This window comes from Chionomys nivalis, chromosome 26 (assembly GCF_950005125.1).
Source record: "Chionomys nivalis chromosome 26, mChiNiv1.1, whole genome shotgun sequence".
NCBI lineage: Eukaryota > Metazoa > Chordata > Mammalia > Rodentia > Cricetidae > Chionomys > Chionomys nivalis.
Window position 1 is genome coordinate 25,848,261 of NC_080111.1, and position 19,723 is coordinate 25,867,983.

General features: G+C 40.1%; 1 protein-coding gene across 1 annotated transcript in view; it reads left to right on the forward strand.

Moving 5' to 3' along the window:
• The first annotated feature begins 3,751 nt into the window (after positions 1 to 3,751).
• Positions 3,752 to 19,723, forward strand: part of Grm3 (glutamate metabotropic receptor 3) — a 218,454-nt gene continuing 202,482 nt past the window's right edge. Inside the window, exon 1 of the mRNA XM_057758303.1 lies at positions 3,752 to 4,555. The gene's annotated coding sequence lies outside the window, so the exon portion shown is untranslated. The remainder of the gene's footprint in view (positions 4,556 to 19,723) is intronic.

Sequence of the window (19,723 nt, forward strand, 5' to 3'; positions counted from 1 at the left end):
TTTCCTCCCTCGGCCTGCTGAGAGCATTTTACATTCCTCTGTAATGAAACACAAAGCAGTCTACTGAACCCCTAATTCTAGGAATACATACCCAATGATTTCCTATAGAGTAGAACCCTATTATTGCATTTTCAAACTCTGTTTAGAATACCCCTAAATCTATCAACTACCATTCCCTACCTCTTTCCATTTCCTAGATTTTTACTCTTTCCCAGAGCATTCAGGTTGCTTCACTCTAATCCAGCACAGGACACCTGACAAGTCTCACTTAGGAATACAGGAATCTTGGCATTCCTTTACCTTTTAATCATAGTCAAAACAAGGACTAGAGTATTTTCACCTTCATATTATGTAATAATAATCAAAATTAAAATTCAGGGATAAAGTAAGGAGTTGGAACATTTTGGAAAAGGGTGGGAAAAAATGAAAAATGCCTATAAGTAAATCCAGAAGGCTATAAGTAAATTTATTATATATACATGTGTACATATGTATATGTGTATATTCATGTATATAATGTATATATGTAGACATATATATATGTAAACATATATATACACATAGGCATATGGTGTGTGAGAGAATTATTTCTTTCACTGAATCGATTAGTCAATATCATCATAGTTTTAAAAAGTTCTGCAAAGAAAGGTAATATTCACTGTGCAGGTGGAGCAAATGAATGAGGGCTAAGGTAATCAATACGCCAAGTGGTCAGGAAGATCAGACAGCCATTTGACAAACCCAAACCTGATCTTTTTGGGAAGTGAAGTGAGAAGGAGAAATACAACCGGATGTTAGTCATAAGCTGGCATTGCGCTGTATGAGCTGGATAACTTCTCACCACACACTCAAGCGAGCTACATATTCCTGACTGACAGAAATCACAACGAAGCGGCTGAGTCCCTAGAGATTTGGCATGTCGGAATGCTAGTAGCGGTAGATAAGGGACAAGAGAGCACAGGAAAGTTTCATTAAAAATGATAAGCTGACCACTTGGGTATTACTTGAAAAGATGGTATACTTTATGTACCATATTTAAATCAACACTATACAAGAAAGCAGCATGCTAACTGTGAAGTGTCATAGGGAAAAATATCATGATTAAACATGAATAATCATCCAAACAAATAACCATAAACTAGTAAAGTTTAAACAAATTAGTAAAAAAATATATAACCTGAAAAGAGTGACTGGAATGCTAAACTTATGTGTTTGACTTGGAAAAGACTTGATAAATATAAAAATGTCAAACCAGAGATACTTAAGGATGGATGATAATTGATTAAAACTGGAGCCCAGTAGAATACATGAGAATGAGAGAAGATAAAGAGGAGAAGATAAAGAATTTATTTTTTTTATCACCATGTCATCAGATCAGGAGTTACTGGTTAGCTCTATCCTTTGAGGGTTTCAATTTTTAAAATTCATACAGCAATAAATAAACCTTAAAAGCTAAGTCATATTCAAGTAAATCATCTTTTTGTTTGTTTGTTTGTTTTTTTGTTTTTTGTTTTTTGTTTTTCAAGACAGGGTTTCTCTGGGGCTTTGGAGCCTGTCCTGGAACTAGCTCTGTAGACCAGGCTGGTCTCGAACTCACAGAGATCCACCTGCCTCTGCCTCCCGAGTGCTGGGATTAAAGGCGTGCGCCACCATCGCCCGGCTGTAAATCATGTTTTGAAATCATGAAGGAAGCATTAAAGTTCAAGACTAATTTGTTTTCAATTAAGTATTCTATATGCTCACCAATCCAAATGTCATCAGTTAACTATAAACCAAAGACTAATAGTCATAATTAATATTTATAGGCTACTTGAAAGGAATAAGTTTTGACATAATTTAAGATGTGAGCAATTTTTTCTAGTTTAAAAATTGCAAAGCTGAGATATTCTTTGTTTTTTTTTAAAAGATTTATTTATTATGTATACAACATTCTGCCTCCCTGTATGCCCACATGCCAGAGGAGGGCGCCAGATCTCATTACAGATGGTTGTGAGCCACTATGTGGTTGCTGGGAATTGAAATCAGGACCTCTGGAAGAGCAGGTGGTTCTCTTAATCTCTGAGCCATCTCTCCAGCCCCCTGAGATATTCTTTGTTTAAGTCCAATGTTAGAAGCATGTCAGTTAGGAAAGGTGAAAAATAAGAAATCAAATTCAAATAATGTGTATCAAATAATTTCAGCATCCTCTTCCTTCATCATTTCTTTGTGGGTTGCCAGTATGGGGAAGGAAACAGCTGTCCCATAAAAGCAAATTGATACCAGATTGGTAATGTGCTTCACTGTGTCAACCACAGCTCATAGTAGACCCTAGTGTGGTGTGCAGCCTCCACACAGGCTACAGGGATGCCATCAGTCCAGACACCAGCTCTTCTCTTTTGCAGGCATAACTTTTCCTCTTTAATGAGATAAAAACATTGGATCTCTGCTGCTCTTAATATCAACTGATTATGATAAGGGTCTTACAAATGTGCCATGATACATTCTGGAACGTTCCAAAAGGGACCAAAATCTGACACGATGGCTTCCTAACAGTGTGCAGATTTTACCTTCACCACTGTTCAGGTGTATGTTCCTTGATGTTCATGAGTCTATTAAGCAGAAATCATTTAAAGTTGTCTCACCCAGTTCTGATAGGTTTGTGCTGAATGTCACATGTTAAGTAGCTGTAATGGAACACAAAGGAAAAGCCATTTTCTTTTCTTTTGGCCAATTCTACTGCATTTCAAAAATAAAAGGCCACTTAGAACAGGCACTTCAAACATTTCACTGTATAATAGCATTTTGTATATATTTTAATATCTCTAAGTTTTTAGACTTTGTGACATGCACAATGAACTATAATAAGCTTGTGTGTCTTTTAAAAATCAGCATTCTTCTCAGAGAAACAGTGCTGAAGTATTTCTGTAGTTTAAATGTTCTTGCTGGATTATAAAAGAAAGCAGTTGCTTAACAACTTCACATTAAATATCAAAGGATAATGTAACATTTAAAGCATTCTGTTTAATTGTGTCTGGCTTCATATAACTCAGTCCTTGGTTAATACAAAGTTAGTACATCGGGATGGAAAAATTAATGAAATTGCAGTTTTGTTACTAAACGTAATGCATTTCTAATCAAAGAATGGAAACCTGTTTTTTTTTCCTTTACGATACTATCTGTAGTTTGCAGCCTATTAAAGCTTTTTCCGTGTGCTTTTTTCTCCTTTGTGCCGACGTCACCGATTTAAGGTGCTTATTTATTCAATTTTAAAAGGAGAGAAAAGGTTATGTGAAGATCCTGCTAAGCACGAAGTAGGACTAGAGAATTATTAATGGGAGAGTGACGAGGGGTGGCTCCAGAGAAGGCAGTGTGGTGGCACCGGAGGATCAGAAAGAAGAGATTATCTCAGCACTTCCCTAGAATCTTCTTCTGCCTAAGAAATTGGGGAGAATGCGAAAAAGCAGCAGCCCAGCATTCTTGAAGGGGCGTGGCTTCTCTCAAGGGGCTGTCCAATCGAATTCCTTCAGAGGGAGCCATCCCGAGAAGATTGATGAGCGTTGCTAGGAAACAGGAGCGTCTCCCTCCCTGCTGACCCAGAGATTGTGCTGCACAAGCCTCCCCAGGGGCTCGCAATGTGCCGTTAAACCGCGTGTGGGGCAGAGCTGCGTACCGGCCTCCCGGGTTGACTCGCTCACACTGCTCCCTCTTTCGCGGTCTCCTCCAAGTGTGGTCAGCGCCTTACATAGGGACCACAGGAGAGTTCTTACTAGGAACGACTGTGGGTCCCTGCCCACCCGCGTGCCATCAGCCTTAGCAGAGCTTCAAACTTGGAGCCACCTCCCTCTCTACCTCCCCACGCCCCTTCACGCCACTGCTCCGAAATTCGCCGACCTTTGCATGCATTGCCTAAGGGCTGCGAACCTTGAGGCAGAGAAGCCAGAAACCCAGCCAGGCTTTCCGTATTGTAACCCTCAGGTCTAGGTACAGTAGCTCACGGAAGACTCTGCAGATACACCCCTATAAACGGAGGGAAGAAGGGGGGAGGAAAAGGAGAAAGAGAATGAGGAGAGGGTGTCAGAAGGTCCGTGCCCCTCTGCCTGAGTCCCAGTTAGACTGTTTCAGCCTGGCCAAGGTGAAGGAAAGTTGCTTCTCAGCCTAGGAAGTGGGTTTGGCTGCAAAGGGGAGGAAGGCGACTGGGCTCTGAAGCTCCCCTCCCTTCTGCAGAAGACCACTGGGTACCCTTCTTGCCAACCTCCTCCCGCTCTTCTCCTCCAGCCCTCCCTTTTCCCACTCCTTCTTGACTCGGAGGCCTGGATGCTGGGCCACCGGGCAGTGGTCCAGCGCGCAGCCAGGCGGGGGCGGGGGCAGGGGGCACTGTGACAGGAAGCTTCGCGTACAAGTTGGCCATTTCAGGGGCAAAATAAGTTCTCCCTTGGATTTAGAAAGGACAAAGGCAGCAAGCTCCCTCTTTTGTGTCGGATGAAGAGGACCAACCATGAGCCGGAGCTTGGGTGCAGGCTCACCGCCTCTACCACCGCGGTCAGCTCCAGTTCCTGCCAGGAGTTGACGGTGAGAGGTAAGAAGCCCAGAGGGGGATGTGCCCCTCTGGAGGGCGCCCAGCGAGGGCGCAGGAGCTCGGGTACGGCGTGGGGCAGGCAAAGCGGGGAAAGTTGAGGCAGAGCATGGACCGGTCTCTACATAACTGCCAGGGGTGGGAAAACGTGGGTCACCGGCGCAATGTGGGTGTGCGTGAGAGAGAGTTTGTGTGTGCGCGCGCGCTACTGTCCCTCCAGGAAGAGGCCAATTTCGGATCATAGATCTGCTACTAAGGAGCCAGAGGTACAGGGACTAATTGGAGGGATAGGTCTCATTCGCCAACCGCCTCCATCCAGCTCTGTTCTGGGCTCAAGATTCCTTCGCTTGGGGGTTTATAAGGCTTTGTGCACAGGAACTGTGTGATAAGCGGCTGACACCGTGGTAGCTCCATGTGGGTGTGGAGGTTGCCAGGCGAGGTGGGTAGCGGTCAGCAGGACCCCAATGCTGCCAGGATGAGCTCCGCAGACAGGGGCAGACAGGGGTTCGCCCCCAGGCAAGAATGCTTGGAAATCACCCCTAACTCGCTACCCTTTGCTCTTTTTGACTTGAAGGGGGGTTGGGGGGGAGGAAACCAGACTTAAAGCCTATCTTCCCATTGATCCTGTTCCATTTTCTTATCTGACAGTAAGATAACTTGGAGAGGGCGGGAGATCCGCGGTCCAAAAATAGACTAGGTGATATATCCAATAAGCTGGTTTCTTAGGAATTTCCCTTAGATCTCCTTCTAGTTCCTCCAAGAGGTAACGAACACGCAAGTGTCTCTTTAAGATGAGATGGACTGAAGGGGTGAACACCTTCTTTCAAAATATCTTAGAGTACTGTAAATTTTGAAGATAAATAAAACCCTACCTTTATCAAGATGTGTGGTCACCGATTCATCTAATGAACTTGTATACTATCTCTACTCTTGTTCAAACAGTAATAGATATATGTTTATAGATACCCTGAATGTATACATACCCAATGTATTCATTCATTGGTACATTGCACGTTAAGATTTTTGTGAGTTGAGATTAGCTGGTTACTTAGAGTTTCTTTGCTTGAATTTCTTTGTATTCCTGGTCTCCAGAAGTGCTCATTTGACTACTTTGTTTAGGAGTGGGTGTGGGTTATACCATTCTTTTGGACATATTCATTTACCTGTCTTAGTTTCTAGATTGACTTTGGTTTATCCTATCACAGTCCGAGGTTGTTGCTTGATGCTATTGTGTATATAAGTGTATTGGATGTCAGCATTACCTGAAACACCCAGATTTCCAGTACCCTAGATGCCTGTGGATAGCAATCCCTACCAAAGGGAGTGAGGAAACCGATGAGGGTTCTGTACTGTTATTCGCCTTTTCTTCTTCTAAAACCAGCCCAATATAATTTGACAATCTTGAAGGTAACGTGCAGCAGACCTTAGTAAGGTGGCATTTTCCTCTTTGTTATAGCAATGTCTTACGTTTATGAAGGTTCCCCACACCTGTAGGTTTGAGGTGTCCACACCTTTAGATTCTGATTGCCCAAACAAGAGTACAAGGATATTTTGAACAGGCATGCCCAGGGCTCTCTTCATTTATTTATATGCTAAGTGATACGTGAAGTGCTCATGATGCAAAAGGACTCAAGAAGAAATTTTGAGATGTATTCCCGCACCCATGCAACAAAGAAAACTGTATCTACACTCATAGGTGCCTAAAACAATATGACAAAACAACTTTGTCTTAAGTCCAACCCACTCACACACACCCAAAAAACTGGTGCGAACATCTACCTCTGAAAGTTGTATCCTTACCAATAAATTGTGAAACTTAATACATAAAAAAATAACATTTGTCAGTCAGTGCACAAAGGAAAGACCTGGTCCTCTATTTAGTATTTTTCAGTTATATGCCATCAGTACATTAAGAAAATGTGTGGATAGGCGCAGATTTTATAAATAATAAAAGCATATACTATGGCATACTATTTGACTCACTCATTGTGTACAATGGCTACCTTTAAAAAGTTACAGTGTACATATGGGGTAAAATATAAACCTTGTTACTTATTTCAACATTGCCTAACATCAACAACACTTCTGATTTAATATCATTGCCATTAAAATTGGTAAGCTAAACAAATGCAAAGATAACACAAAAATAAGTGATTTTTTAATGTTAGAATTAATATCTATGTTGAAGGAAAGAGCCAGGGCATTAAAAGGTCGCCTGCCTCACATCTCTACTGCATGGCAGGTGATCAATCAGAAACACACATTTAGTGGAGGATTCTCTAGTTCTGTAAGATTCAGAGCAATAATAACTTACAGCTTCGGTGGGAATAGTCTTCTCTTCTTTCAGCTCTAACTTTATTTCAAGTTAAATGATCCCTTCCTTGTGTTCATTCTTGTAATCGTAGGTTCTGAAATGAGCCATGATCTTTTGAGGGCTCTAGCTAGTAGCTATCAAGATATTTCCTAGTGGTTCATGGATGAAATGCTTCAGTTCCTTTCTGTTCTCAATATCATCCCAAGAAGACATTCAAAAAAAGAAAAAATATCTAATTTCTGTGGATAAAAGAGGAGGACAAATTACATTTCCACGGGGTGGAATAGGGCCAGAGCTATAGAGTCAAAACTTGTCTTCTCTGGAGTCAGTTCCTAAAAAGGGGCTGATGTTTACACACAGTTGTCTCTCTTTTCTGTTTTATGCTAAGTTGACTGTTCATTCCCACTTCTTTTGAGATTCTGCTGAATGTATACAATTCTACATTAGATGAATTTGGTGAACTGCTCTCAAGAAGAAGTGTAAAATGATAGGAGATTATTTACTGAGAAGCACACAAAATGAATACAGTCATAGTAACTGAGACCACACAAACCATTAGATCATCTTCCTCCTGCCACCTCTAATGTAGGCTAGGACCCTACAGCATTACTATATTTTGGAGTGCTTTAGTCCAGTGTGATTTTAAATGGCTCATGTAATGATTTCTTCCAGATTTTTATTGAAACCCCATTTCATATTGTAATGGTTCTCTCTGTTAAGAATTTTGTGGCATTTGGCCTAATTCTTCCATGATTTTGAGTTACATTATTGCTAGGTCCTTATCATTTACTTCTCTGGGCTACTCGACCCTCTTGTATAATTTAAGGTCATAATGCAACATTTATATAGGACTTTAAAAATGCATGCTTATAAAAGAGAGCACATGGTACCAATTCTATATCCAAATATTTGCTCAATTTTATATATATACATATATATATACATACATACATATATGACCATTTACAGGCATTTGTGTCGCTATATGTCCTCACAATCTATCTGATTACCCTAAGAGAGGAACTTATCTTTGCTGACACTAGTGACCTACATGAATATGCAGATGATCTTGTCTAAGTAAGCTCTGAGTGGTTGCACATTTGTGAGATATTTTCATTGCAGATTTGTTGTCAACAGAGCCCTGTCACCACCCACACTGCAAGAGCGTTTTGTGACATGCTGGTCAGATGCTCCAATGAGCCCAAGAAGCTGTTGTCATGCAAACTCAACTACTGAGATGAAAGTGATTTCCATAATTAATAGAATGTGCTAAGAATGCAATGGTGTATAGGAGTTAGTTGAGTGTGAACACAGCATAGTAATTCTGTTAGAATTTTCAGTGGTCCCTTCATATTGATACAAACTAAAAAGACCAGAATTAAAAATACATTATTCAGTGCTCTGTATCATGAAAAGTAAGCTCACATCATGTATATACCAACATAAAATATATGTAGGCTTAAATGGAGGAACCATATGTGAAGGTTACTTTAAAAATAAAAACCCTGAAATAACCATGAGCCGGGGAGGGGTGGGGGACAAGATTTTATTTTGTTCACTTAAAATCTGGTTCCCAGACATCCTTGTGTAGGCTTCTTTAAGATTCTCCAGAAAATATCTCAGTAGCCTCGCCCTTCCACTCAATTGTTTCTCCCAGTCCCAGGCAGTGGAACGCATGCTTTGCTAGACAGTAGAGGAGCAAATGTCTAGGAAGTCCCTTCCAGGGTACACTTGGCAAATCCAGCAGTGGCTGCCTCTAAGTGAGGTGAATCAGCAGCCAAAAGCACCAAGTGCTGCTACATTTCTACTTTGTGGGGCATCAGACTACACAGAGACATCCGTGCAGACAAAGGGAGCCATGGGGACAAGGACCGCTACAAAGCTAACTATAATATTAAGGAAACTGAGTTGGATTGCATGGAGCAAACTATTTCAAGTCAGTATTGTCCCTTCTGAAGTTGTAAAATGTGTTTATAGTGCCATTCATCACATTGTGGCAAGTATCCTCAAAATGATTTTCCCTAGACACAAAAGGAAAATCAATTTTCTTGGTATAGGAAATGTAGGCCATTCATATACTTGTGATTTCACCCTGGAACCAGAGAGGGACTCTAAGAGGTGATACTCCACATAAACTTTGTTTTCTTATCAAATCGGTAGCCCTCTTACAAAACCGGAAAATCCCCCACTGTACTTTACACAAGTACACCTGGAAAATGTTCATATGTGTTCTATATGAAGTCTACACCAAGACAACATGTTTCCAAACAAAGCCACCTGTGAAGATGGTAACTCCTCAGAATGAATAAGCAGTTTTCATGCTTAGTTCCTTGTCAGAATATGCTTTTATTACCATTGCTTTTTTTTAACAGAGAGAAAGCCATTTGGACAAGCATAGATATTCACTGAATTTCAGAAATCTAGAAACACAGTTTTTAAGAACTTACAACCAGTACATACACCACAGGATTGCTAAGATAACTATTTCTAGACCAGGGATGAGTTTTACAGCTTGTGGAATATTTTTGAAGAAATTCACTTAAGACAAAGACTACAACCAGAAAAGTCAGCTATTAGGGAACAACAACAACAAAAAAGCAAAACCAAAAACTGATGAAAAAGTATTTATTAGCATCTGTTAAGAACAAAATAAGATTTAGAGTATGTAGTGAGGGCACAAAAGTGTTCAAATAAATACAAAAACATACAAGCATATATAAAGTTGAAACAACTCAAAAATTGAATGTTAAATCTTTGGTTAGAAAATCATAAGGGGCAAAGAAGATGTTTGGTCCATAAAAGCACTTGCCACTCAAGCACAGGACCTGACTTCCCAGTACTCACATATCCCAGAGCAGGGAAGGCAGAGATGGGGATCTTGTACCCCTGCTGCCCAGTCAGTTTAGTCAAATGGTTAAGTTCTGTGTTGAGTGATAGACCGTTCCAAAAAGTGAGGCTGAAAATTTTTAAGGAAGACATCAGACAGATCTCTCACCCTCCACACATGTACGCATGCGTGTACACACACACATACAAATAAATTCATACCAGCACATACATGGGCACACACACTCACACAGACACATGCACACAAACACACAGGAAAAAGAAAAAAGTAAAATGGTCAAAATTTTTAATCAAATAAAAAATAGTGATATGCTAAAGCTAAACACATGCTGCTCAAGTAAATATTTAAATATGTGTAGAGCCATGACATCAATTTGTCCCTTTGTTAGTAGTTTATCCTCTCTCTCTCTCTCTCTCTCTCTCTCTCTCTCTCTCTCTCTCCTCTCTCTCTTTCACACACACACACACACACACACACACACGTGTGCTTTCTAGAAATACTGTGTTAGATTCTGTAGGTAGACAAAACCTTTCCTAATAATAGATCATTATTGGCCAGTGGTCCTGTGGTAAGGACCTTCTATAACATAATAAGGACTGTCTGGTTTATTATTACAGCAGTTCATTGATTCAAGAAAATATTGTGGTTGCCTGTTGACAAAAGAAATGGGGGTCCAATAGATACAGTCTCTTGCCCAAGTGCAGTTACTAAACAAGAACCCAAACTTCTTTCTAACTCCAAGATACACTTCGTGGACTATATTGTCGAATATACTGCCACCCAGTTTGCTTCCTTGCCAAGCTTTCTTTCATTCAACAAGTCGTTTTTGAGATTCAAATGAAGGGGCATGATTCCAAAGGAAGGAAAACAAAGAGCAGTGAATGGGACCCCGGAAATGTCCTACAGGCCAAGACATCATCTACCCCTAAACAGAACCCTTCCCCAAAACAAGGAAATACAGTGGAAGAAATAAACTGAAACATTATTTATAATTAAATATGCCTAAGGAAAAATCAGAGAATTGCAACTATCTAGGAAGATGATAGATTTGTTAACAAGCTGAGAAATAAACACCAGCTCTGAAAATGTGAAAGAAATAAATTTCCCGGGGCCTGATTTCAATGAACATCACAGTCTGCAAAAATAAACACAGTGACAAGAATAGAGTTCCTGAAAGAGCTAGGAGGTAAACAGTCTTTCTGCCCTCTAAGACGAAAATCTTCCTGTGTCTCTCCTCTTACAACCTAATTATTTCCCACCAGAAAGAGCTGGAAAAGGTTCTGTAGATTAGTACAACTTGGATCAGGTTAATCTTTCCAGCTGAAATAATAACAGTTCATCTTTATGTAAGTCTCAGTATTTTTATGCACTGGAATGTTAATCTGTAATATATCCAGCAGCCTGCATTTCGAAGGGCAAAGAGATTCTCACTTTATAATGCACCAAGAATAAGAGAAGTAAAGTGGCCTGCTCAATCGATAGGACTGCCCTGTGAAAGATCCCATCTCAGATTCTTTGACCTGGGCATAGATTTACACCTATTGCCCTAACACTGAAGACCTGAGACCTGAGTCTTCACTCAAAGATCCTTCTCAGATTGTGATTTGCACCAAGGTTTTTTTCTGAAATTAAGGAAAGGAAAGAAGGAAAGAAGGAAGGAAAGAAGATACTCCAGATATCTTGGATATCCCAGATCTGTCCCTCCATCTGGTGGAAGTTGCTTCCTCCAATTATTAATAATACATAGCAGATAGATCACTGGTAATATTTTGTATTTTACTTAGCAGTTCCAATACACCATATGTTAGTGAATACAGCATAATGGAAAAATCTTTCAAAAATATGTCAAAAGACATGTCAGTTTGAGAGATGGCAATACAAGGTCAGAAACAGTTGGAATTTGTATCTGCCTCAAGGAGAAAACGAGATCTGAAGGAAATAATTAATTGTTTTTATTTTGAAACATCTCATTTTTTTTCTGAACAAGCAGAGACCCCCTATTTGCTGATTCCTTAACCCCAGTAATTTCTGTCAAGCTTGGAGATAGTGATGGCCAGCCCACACCTAAGCCACAGTATGAGACTTAGACCCACTTGTCTAGTGACCAGTGCCTGCCCATTGGAAAAATAGTTGAGTAATATTTAAAGCTCTGCTTTCTCAAACTATGTCTTCTAACACCTGCCTTGGTTCATGCAGTTCTCAAAATCTTAAACTAAAGTATCTCATTCAAGGAGCACAAAAACACACATCTCTACATCCTCCTCTGTACACAGTCTCAGAAACAAAACTGAATCATCAGGGTTATTTTTCAGAAAACTAACCTCACCCAGCTTGGTAGGGATGTTTAAAGAATATGGAGTTCCTTTAGCACTGTTCTGTAGAAGATAAGGCATCCTGTGGATCTGGCTTCATAAATGCTCAGAATTTAATAATTTGGGATGAGGTAGACCATCACTTGAGCAAATGAAGATTTTTCCAAGAAAAAAAAATGTGATATTTTGCACTCATTCTTCCCATGGTTCTTCTAAGATCTTAAGCTATGACCACAGTTTGTTGTGGTACAGAAACTGGTGGCACCTCACATGGAAGAAGTTGGAATCTTTCAGGAAAGGGGGAGAGGATATCAGTTCCACTCTCTGTCCTGTTCCACAAGGCAGCCACTTGCTACCTCGTTCACAAACAGGACTTAGCAAAGAATCGCCCAGAAAAGTTGACAGCAGAATCACTTTAAAATGAAGACTATTGAGTAGACACAGCCCAGACTAGCAGAAACTAATACAGTTAAACTAATACAGTTGGGCTTCAGATTATTTGTGAGAGAAGTTCAAGTTCAAGAAGCATTCCTCAGTTAGTATGGTCAAGACACTATAAGAAAATACACTATACGCAGCAAACATTTCTGGACACTAAGGTCTCCAAGGTCAAGCAACCAGCAGATTTGGGGTATACCTTCTTCCCAGTATGATGAAGAGAAAACTCTGTTGCCTGTACTTACCAGTCCTGTCATGAGAACCATGGCATAATACAAACATCATTCAAATAGTCTCTTCAAGGACCTCACCTGCAGATACTATCCTATTGAAAGTTAAAGATTTAGCGTGGGAGTTTTGGAGTACTTGGATTTCAAATATTCAGTACATATTGATTTAGCATGGAATAATGGTCCTACATTCTGCCATTTGCTTGTAGCAAATGAGTTAACACATCATTCTAGAATAATTAGATTAACCAGTTGTCTAAATTCCACAAGTCAATTATTTATTAAGTTCAATTAATAGAGCAGCTTCTGTGAGTTATATGAGCAGGATGACTATCTAGAAACCTCCTATTTTCATCGCAAAGGCAATTCCGTTACCCGCAGTAAATTTTTATAAAATACATAAATACTGACGAGCCATCATCTTTTCTGTAGGCTTCACATTAGAAAACCTCTCGCTTTCTTTCTTTATTCTTCATTTTTTGCTATGATATTGAGAAGCAAAACTACTGACATTTTAAATAATGCATTAGTGAAAACATCATCTCTTTTTCAAAGATCAGAAACCTGATTTGTCTCTATCCTCTTCAAACTGATGTGATCTTTATGGCTATATTATTGCAATCTAAAGGACATAGGAAAGCATTGCTTTGTCCTAATTCTCCACCCCCTCCAAATTTGCAGGGCAGCAGGGGTGAGGAGAACCTCATTTGGCAACTTACTTTCTCCACTCAGCTTCTACTGATTTCAAGTGAATGGTTGCTTAGCTGAGGTTGGCAGACCTCACAAAAATAGTTTCCAAAGCAGCGCTCAGAACCACATGGGAAAAATGCTGAAGAGAGAATGTTGGATGAGCAGCAGAGGATGCAGGGGCCTCAGACTGGCGTTCCAGGTTTTGCTCCCAGGGAGTCTTCACAACTTTGCCTTCACTCAATTTCATAAAGAAAGCAGCAGTAAAACCTAGCCCTGCATGCTTTCAGACATTTTTAAAGCCTGAGAATCTCTGACATCACAGTGTTTGAAAGTCACATAGCCTGGCTTTCTTGACCTTTTGTTGGCTACAGGGCCACCAGTTGAAGGTACCACTACAGGAGGTTCCCTACACATCAGGCTCATAAAGCCAAAAACCATCACCATCTCAAACCATTTCTTTTTCTCATAGTTACAGATTCCAGGTCTCAAGGAAGTAGTTTACAGTCTTGGAATTGCCAATATAGTTCACTTCTGGTTGCTCTCTATTGGTTACTTTTTCATGACAATGTGTATCTTCATTTGTACCACTGTCCAAACAAAGCCCAGGTAACATCCTTCTTCTCTCAGCCTTCATCAGCATTTTTAGCATCTCCAAAGCTCTCCTCTTTCCTTTACTTACTTATCAGACTTTTAGTTACCATCCAGAGATAACTGTATACAGTAGATACTGAGATGCGGATACTAAATATGATGTGACATTAAAATAAAACAACAACCAAAAAAGATTTGTGCCCATTGATACCAGTCTGTAATCCTATCTGCTCAAGAAGCTGAGAAGGAAGAAATGAAAGTTCAGCATCAGGGGAACTATAAAGCAAGTTCAAGGCCAGCTAAACAACTAAGCAAAACTTTGTCTCAAAATATAAAGGGAAAAATGTGCTAGAGGAAGAGCTTAGTGTCTTAGTTAGGTTTCTATTGCTGTGAAGACACACCATGACCATCGCAACTTTTATAAAGGAAAAATAATAATTGGGAATTACAGTTTCAGAGGTTTAGTCTATTGTCATGACACCAGGAAGCATGGTGACATGCAAGCAGACATGGTGCTGGAGAGGTAGTTGAGAGTTCTACCTCTGGATCTGCAGGCAATGGGAAGAGAAATTGACACTGGGCCTGGCTTGAGCTTCTGAAACATCAAAGCCCACCCCAAATGACGCACTTCCTCCAAAAAGGCCACAACTACACCAACAAGACCACGTCTCCTAAAAGGGCCACTCCCTGTGAGCCTATGGGGGTCATTGTGTGTGTGTGTGTGTGTGTGTGCATGCCACATAGACATATTTTTTTATTATTTATTTTATTAAAAATTTCTGCCTCCTCCCCGCCTCCCATTTTCCTCCCCCTCTCCCACTCTTCTCCTCCTCCCTCTCCAGTCCAAAGAGCAGTCAGGGTTCCCTGCCCTGTGGGCAGTCCAAGGTCCTCCCCCCTCCATCCAGGTCTAGTAAGGTGAGCATCCAAACTGCCTAGGGTCCCACAAAGCCAGTACATGCCGTAGAATCAAAACCCAGTGCCAATGTCCTTGGCTTGTCAGTCAGCCCTCATTGTCCACCATGTTCAGAGATTCCGGTTTGATCCCATGTTTTTCAGTCCCAGTCCAGCTGGCCTTGGTGAGCTCCAAATAGATCGGCCCCACTGTCTCAGTGGGTGGGTGCCCCCCTCGTGGTCCTGACTTCCTTGCTCATGTTCTCCCTCCTTCTGCTCCTCATTTGGACCTTGGGAGCTCAGTCCGGTGCTCCAATGTGGGTCTCTGTCTCTATCTTCATCCATCACCAGATGAAGGTTCTATGGTGATTTTCATTCAGACCAGCACACATAATAATACAGGATTTTTCTTCGCATGTGTGAGCCCCCAAGGTTGATCCACAGAGGCATCCTCTCAAAGGAGAATCCTAATAAATACCTGACTTTTCCCTTCCATTCCTAGGTTTTCAGAGAATTAAATGGAAACTCATTTAAAAATAACTTCCTGCTGTCTTTTTCAATGCCAACATCTGCTTTCTGTTTTCTCCCAACACAGGCCTTGTACATCAGCACAGTCACAACTTCACTTTGAATGCATTTTCTTCCTCCGTTCTACAAGCCTATATTTAAATCTAATTTCACAATCATCAAAGTCTATGCTGTTTTCATCTGTCTTTTTAAAGTTTTATCCAAAACATCTACACAGTCTTACACAGGCCTGAATAGTCACATTTTGGCAGACATAGAATATAGGCAGAATAATAAACTGAGTTTATTTTCATTTCTTCTTATTTAAAATTTATTCAGCAATAAATGATCATGTAATAAAATAATGAGAAACCTTAACTCCTAAATAGTCTTCATTAAAAAATGTGTATGCCTAGATCAATATAATGACTGAAACTTTGAGTACTATAGGTAAATATTTTTCCATGACAGCAAGAGCATATTTTGGATTAACACATGGAAAAGCAAGTAGCACGCTCCCAGGGGTTATCACCCTTGCTTCTTTGTTGCTCTTGCTGATGCTTGTTCTGACATCTGCAAAGGCAGCGTGGGTAGGAGAGTGTGAGGACAAGGTTCATACCTGGCCATCAGAACACATTCTGTGAGCCTAGATTTTTAGTGTTAAGTCTCTGAGACACCAAGGATGAGCACTCCTGCTGATGGGAATTCCTTTCCATTTCCGAGGCTTCAGCTCCTACATCTCCCGGCACAGTTTTCTTTTAGCCAAACATACCTCCTCAGCCCTTGCTCCTTCATTCCATTTTACACAGTTCTCATTCTTGGTGTTCTAGTGTCCGTCAGGCCTTAACTTGTGCACTGAGTTCCTTCCACAGGATCTGTCCAATCAATCCACAGGAAATACTCACACACTGTTTCAGGAAAACTCTTAAGCTTGAGGACCTAGGCCATTTATCAGTATCTCTGCATCCCCAATCTTCTGCTATAGCAGCTGCATGGCTGGTGCTTCTTGTCCCTCTGTATTTCCCAGATTGGAGATGACACTAACAACTAGTACAGCTCCCGTGTTCTTTGATTCCCATAAACATTGCACAACGTTGTCTTACTTAGGACACAGTTAGATACATTACATTTACTTCCTTGGATATTTTATTTGAAATTTCCTACTTGGCCTGTGTGAACCAGGACAAGTACTAATTTTGCAACAAATGCTTGCTAACCATATATGCTTAGTACCACATATTAGAGTGAAAATATTAAAAGCTTTTTATAAAAATGTATCATAATTTTTATTATTAACATGTTTGTTATACAAATTAGAGGGTTCCGTGTGATAATTTCACACAGCCATACTTTACACATTAATGGAATCCATCCATACTTCCTCCTTTCAAGACTCACAACCCCCTACCCTACACTCAAAGTTCTTTTTAATTTCTTTAAGAAAATAATAAATAAGGGCTAGATATGAGACTTGGTGGCTGAGCACTTACTCCTTTTAGAGAGGACTAGAATTTGATTTCTGATACACACAAGGTGACTTACAACCATCCGTAATGTCAGTTCCAGGGGATCTAATGCCCTCTTCTGAACTCTAAGGCAGTAGGCACACATGTACATAAAACCAAGAAAAACACTTACCCACATAAAACAAATAAACCTTAAATATGTTAACATAAAATTATAACTTTATAAATGTTAAGAAGGTTTTATATAGAGATATCTCTATCAAAGCTTATACAATGTAGAGAGGAGAAACTTAAGATGGGAATGATCAGAAGATATCTTGTAGCCTTTTTATAAGTAAATTTATAATAAATGGAACATACAGCAATATTTAATAACTATTTCATGAGTGGATAAATTCTAGTTTAATTTTTAAATTTAATCAGGAGGCACATTCCATGCTAAAATATTGATGCAATTTCTGCCCTCCATATGTTATACTTTAAAAATAAGAATTGTTACATTTTTAATTTCAATCCACAAATTATGCTATTTTCCCAAAGGCATTTTGCATCTCTAACACAATAACTTCATATGAATATTTTAAAATGTCATGAAAAAGTGACATCAATCCAATGATGATCTTTAAGTGTCTGCTACTTTCAAGGCATTAGATGATATACTGAGGTCAGAGAGAATAGTACTTATGCATGTACAAGGATCATGAAATCTCACAGGAGACCAGCAACATATCCCAATGTAACGAGGTAATAGGAAAGTTTCGGGTCTAGGCTCTGAGGGCAATAGAGTCATGATACTTCTTCTTAACATAACTGTGGAAGTCGTCGTGCAAATTTTGCTTGCATATCCTGGACCCTGAAAACTTGTTCAGATCTCGAGAAGGGGAAATCACACTGTGAGCTTGTGTAAAGGTGTGGAAAGCCTAGGATTTCCTTGCATGAGCTGGCTTAGTTAAGGGATAGGACATGTGAAGGGACCGTGTAGAAGGTAAAACTCTCACCGAAGATGGAGCAATGGGTAAGATTTCTCCTGTAGGCAGAGAGGAACTTATAACGGCACTCGTACAAAGATATCTGAAAGCACGCTATGAAGATAAATATGAGGAAATAAAGGTTTGGGAGGCAGGGAGATGAGCTGGCAGGTTCTGGCCACACTCCAAGTGAGAGGTAATGACGGCCCAAACTAGGGCAGTGGCAATGGGAATAGGAAACAAGAAATGAATCTAATACACATAAAGATGAATTGTGCCTCACAAGTAGGAATTAGCTGTTGGGGAAGAAACACCAGCCAAAACAATTAAGCTAATCATTTCCCTTTTCAACCACAGAAAAGAGCATGCTAGATCAAGTCCCTTGTTTAATAAAGAGAAAGGGAGAAAAATCTTTTAAAGATCCTTTTCTAGGAACAGTGTCAAAGAAGACCAATGGTAGCAACACACAGGTGCACGCCCGCACTTGCACCCAGATGTGGGATTGTGAATGAGAAGCCAGCCCGAACTGCAGAGGAGACCCTGTCTTACAAGGCAAAACAAACACGACAATTTAAAGCCTCTAAAACTGAGACAGAGGTATAAATCCAGCATGCCTGTAAAACCATGACTTGATAACACTTATTCTGAGAGAGTCGCCATTGTCTTTCCTGAGGGCTCTGAAAAGAGCCACTTACAGGTTTATGAGGCTCTTGTCATCAAGTGCCTGGCTGTAGCAAAACAACAAAGAGTAAATAAAATAAATCACAGCTTCTCTAAAAATACAAGTCTAGATGTCATTTCCTGCTTAAAAGTCTCCGAAGATTTTTTTTCAAGGTTCTTGTATATTCACATTACTGATGTGTTCGTCTTGATGTCTAACCCTTTCCCCTCACCCATCTTGTTGGATCCCTGTCCTGCATCTCCCTAGGCAGCCCAGCAGCCTTGTAACCACCCCCTGTACTGACTGAGTCTCTCTCCTCTCCCTCCTTTAGGTTCTGTTAGAGTTATTACCACTCTGACCTCCTATAGCAGCTAGTTCACTTGCACACTTCAGCTTCCCTTCCCTTCATATTCGTGTGTGATTGTTGATCTCACCACAGGAGTGGGACAGCTTTTTCACAGCTGCTTCTCTGTTACCCAGAAGAGCAAACACTACATAGCGGAAGATCAATACGTATTCATTGAATAAACAGAATAATGGTTAATTAAATCACTCTGGGGCTCATTTTACTCATCTTTAAAATTGTGCTATTGAACTTTGATATTTCTTTTAGCCATGCAACTCCTATAAGTGAATTTTGTCAATAAAAAAGATAGAATTCAGCATCACAAATCTGAATCAGGAGTTGTTATACAGAGAAAAGATTGCTGTATATAAATTTAAATTTTAATTGCTGTCCACGTATTCGGGTGACTAATAATAGTCAGAGATGTTTCACTAGTCTTCAAGTGCCACTCTGAAAACATCCTATCTGCTCAGTTCCTCTTAAACACTGAGGTGTGACTAACGAGACACAGAGAAAAATGACCATAAAAACTGAGAAATTGAGTAAATTTTCCAAAATTTGTCTGCTTCTAGTCGTATTGATCCTCCTTAGACTTCTTAAAAAGTATGAGAGAATATAAGCAATTTTTAAAGATTTATTCCTATATTAAGTAAGAGGGAAAGTTTCTGATGCCTTTTTGTCAAAGAAAAAACAATTGATGTATGGATGAGGTCACTGGCTAGGAAATGTATCTGCCCTGATTCAGTCACTCACCTGTCCGTCTATTCCAACAGGTGCATTTACCTGTCACTAAGCCTTGATCCAACTTGTTAAGCTGAGTTTACAAGTCAAAACAGAAGAGATTCTGAGGAGATCATTACAAGAATACAAATCAGGGGAGGCAACTTTGAAAGAATAGTAATTCCCCTT